The sequence below is a fragment of the Rhinolophus sinicus genome, chromosome X, assembly GCF_036562045.2.
Source record: "Rhinolophus sinicus isolate RSC01 chromosome X, ASM3656204v1, whole genome shotgun sequence".
Lineage (NCBI taxonomy): Eukaryota > Metazoa > Chordata > Mammalia > Chiroptera > Rhinolophidae > Rhinolophus > Rhinolophus sinicus.
Window position 1 is genome coordinate 113803676 of NC_133768.1, and position 3899 is coordinate 113807574.

The 3899-nt window shown below is 38.5% G+C and overlaps 1 long non-coding RNA gene across 1 annotated transcript; it reads right to left on the reverse strand.

The window, feature by feature from the left end:
* Positions 1-2280: 2280 nt before the first annotated feature.
* Positions 2281-3424, reverse strand: LOC141569614 (uncharacterized). Its single transcript, XR_012493306.1, has 2 exons — positions 3166-3424; positions 2281-2455 (listed from the first exon to the last, which is right to left on the reverse strand). It is a non-coding gene; the product is annotated as an uncharacterized LOC141569614 (long non-coding RNA).
* Positions 3425-3899: the final 475 nt, after the last annotated feature.

Sequence of the window (3899 nt, forward strand, 5' to 3'; positions counted from 1 at the left end):
GATTCACAACAGTGTAGGATATAAAGACAACAGAGGTCGCACACTTAAATAGGCACCTTATGTACTCATTTTCTACTTGTTCTTTCCTGATAAAAGTTAAAAAAAAGGGGCCCAAGTACCTGGGCCGGCCGGTGGCTCAGGTGGTTGGAGCTCCGGCTCCTAATACCGAGGTTGTGGGTTCGATTCCCACACCGTTTGCACCAGCTTACTATTGTTGCTCTCAGTAAACACATTTCCATAATAATTTACATTTACAGAATGCTTTCACAATCAGTTCTCAGTGATCCTATTTTATCATTAGATTCACAACTGTAGAGGATATAAAGACAACAGAGGTCGCACACTTAAATATGCGCCCTATGTACTCATTAGCTACTTGTTCTTTCATGATAAAAGTTAAAAAAAAAGGACCCAAGTATCCGGTTGGGCCTGTGGCTCAGTGGTTGGAGCTCCGGCTCCTAATGCCGAGGCCGCCGGTTCGATTCCCACAGGGCCAGTGAGCTGCGTGAGCTGCCGGGGAGCTGTGAGCTACCATGTGCTGCCACGAGTGGCCCAGCAGCCAGTGTGTGTCGCTGCGTATGCAGCTGAGCGGCTGCTGAGCGCTACCGTGCGCCAGCCATGAGTGGCCGGCAACCCGTGGGGCCACAGCCATCATTGTGCTACTGTGTGTTTCCGGGGCTGCCGTGTGCTGCCCTGAGTGGCCGGCAGCTGACCCGGCAGCCATCTTGTGCGGTGCTGGGCGGCGGCTGTGCTACCCTGGGCGGCAGCAGCTTGGGCAGCTCTGTGAGAGCAAATGGCCGACTGGGCCCATAATGGGCCAGGGAGCTTGTCCTACAACAACTAGACTGGAACAGCGCTGAACTGGAGGCAGGAAAAGGGGAGAAGAAGATAACTTTTGGAATTGGCTTTCTCATTTTGGGAGCAAGTTCAAAACGAAAGGGGAACTTTGGAATTGGCTTTTCAGGAATTTCGTTTATGGGGAGCAAGTTCGAAATGGGAGGCAGAAAGGGAAAAAAGAAGATAACTTGGAATTGGCTTTAAGGAATTACTTTCTTAAAGACTACCTTATGAGACTTAGAGCACAATTACAAAAGTGGATTAGAACATGATGGCATTGTTTAAATAGGGACATATGCTTACTTGTTCCATTAAGTGAGGGGTTATTTAATTTTGATGATATAAAGAATGGTTCCTTTAAAAATGAAACAATTGAGAGGGGATTTTAATACTTTTAAGAACATTTATTTATTTTTCAGAGGCTTTTTGCATAATGATGTATTTGATCATGTAATCTTTTACATAAAGCCAACTGTTCTGGTCAAATGTTATGACAAAGCATTTGAAGTCAGTAAGAATTGTCATAAACGATTTAATTCAATCCCTTTTATACAAACATATTAGTTTATAAGAGGATTTTTATTCACATTGTTTAAAAACTATGCAAACAATGCATAGAATACAAAAATTAGAAAATATAACCTGTTTAGATATTTTAAAAAATGATAAAAGTCAAGTCCACATTACAGCTACATCAGAAAACATTGATTAGGATGAAAAACCATTAACTTTTATTTAAAACAAGAACAGATGTGCCAGACATTAATCTTCTGAAACAAATGTTACTAAATGCAAAACTCCTTGCTCTTCCAGTTTTTAACTTTTTAATTGTGGAAAAAGTACTCGATATAAAGAAATATAACATTGAATATAACATTGAAATGCTTAAAACTCAAAGAAAAGTGAAAATAAGGAAAAAACATAGTAGGAGAAAATTTCAGACTTCTAAAAACACTTTGAAGTCAAGTTCAATTTATATTAAGAAAACTCAACATTTATTGACTGTTTCCTAAGGGCCAGAAAATATGTACAGGACAAGAGAAAGGATGTATTTCTCATCATCAATATAATTCTGTCTTCCAGCAGCTTTCTATTGGGAAAAAGGTTCAGTGTGAGTGTACTAACAGCAACAAAAATAGGTTAGCGAATGAAGAGAGAAAATCCCAGAGGGTTTAAAGATCACACCTGGAAGGATCTGGAAAGCATCCTGAAGGTAGGTATTAAATCAAAAACTGAAGGGTCTGAGATTTTGGCTTACTTGCAAGTTAACATGTGAGCCTGTCTGAATGATATATATGTATAGAATTGACTCTCGACCAATGTGGGGAGTGGGGGTGCCGATCCCCTGTGCAGCCAAAAATCCATGTATAACTGTTGACTCCCCTAGAAGTTTACCACTTATAGCCTACTGTTAACTAGTAGCTTTACTGATAGCATAAACAGTCAATTAACACACATTTTATTTGTTACATGTATTATACACTGTATTACAATAAAGTAAGCTGGAGAAAATAAAATGCTGGGCGGCTGGTTGGCTCAGTGGTTAGAGTGCGGTGCTCCTAACACCAAGTTCTCCAGTTTGATTCCCACATGGGCCAGTGAGCTGTGCCCTCCACAACTAGATTGGAAAAAAAAAAAAAAAAAAAACACAAAACAATGACTTGACATCCTGGAAAAACACTCTGTTCCCCAATATGACCCCTCCAAAAAAGAAAATGTTAAGAAAATCATCAGGAAGAGAAAATACATTCATGTACAGTATATATGTATTGATACTACAGGTTTACATCACCTGTTTAGAGGAGGAATTGTCTGCCAATACCTACATCAATATTGTCTTATATGATACAAAACACTATATATGTTATAACTATTACAAACACTAGACATGAAAAATAAAAACAATTGTGAAAAAGAAATTCATATTTATTTACAAGTATAGCAATTCATGAACCGATAACGAAAAAGCAGCAATATGATTGCTTAATGATTGCCTAGTGTAATTGATGCGATTGCTTCATGGTAGTAAGGAAATCTCTAAAAAAGTTTCCAATATATTTACTGAAAAAAAAATCTGCATATAGGTGGACATGCACAGTTCAAACCTGTGTTGTTTAAGGGTCAACTGTACTGAGAAAATATGGGAACCCTGTGTCAGAGACAAAGACCAGTTATAACTCTGATAAAAGCAGTAGCCAGAGCAATATCTGACATTGTTTTTTAAAGCCTGGATCTCCACACAGAGACACGGTGAGAGACTGATGGTACCTGCACATGAAGTGGGGTGCATCACAGAAGAACTCAGGAATTAGGCAATGCTGGTCTTACCTAGACCTGCTGGTGACTTATCTGTTCTCCCCGCAAATGAGAAAAAGAGGCCTTATATTTATGCTGGAAGGAAAACAAATCTTCCTTAGGGAGGAGAAGGAGACATTACTTTCCTGGAATGGTTCCTGGAAAAAAATAAATAAATAAAATAAACAAAGCTCTCTACTATTTAATATAGTGGTCAGTAAAAGAAATTTCCCCCCACTTTTCATAAAGGTTTGCCATGATGGGTGAGAACAGTATTTAAGAGGAAGTTAGAGAAGACAATCATACTCTCTGTGACAAATTTAGTCCATTGGGTGACATTTATGGGTATGATGCTCAAAATATGCCCAGTAAAATTTTATGATTTTTCCTGAGAGCCTCTGCCTCCATGTTACTACTATATTCTCAACAGTTAGTTTGTTAGAGATATGGAGTCATAAAGCAGCATGAAATTGTCAGAAAACTGCATGGTGACCTCGAACAATTACGTTTAGTGGAAAAAATATTCAAGGTGAGAAGAGAAAGGATACAAGACTGAAGTGTCAAGGGTGTGGAGATTTACTTACTAAAGAATAGAATTTTAAACCTGGTGATTTCTCTGGTTTCTTACAATTCTAACCATTCATGCTTACCTTTCCCAGGTAAATTCATTGTATTTGCCTACATTGAAAATTGTGACAACTTAGTTCACTTAGGTGTGGCTTGTCAGATCTTAATAAACAATCTCACACTTATCAATGTTTTGACAT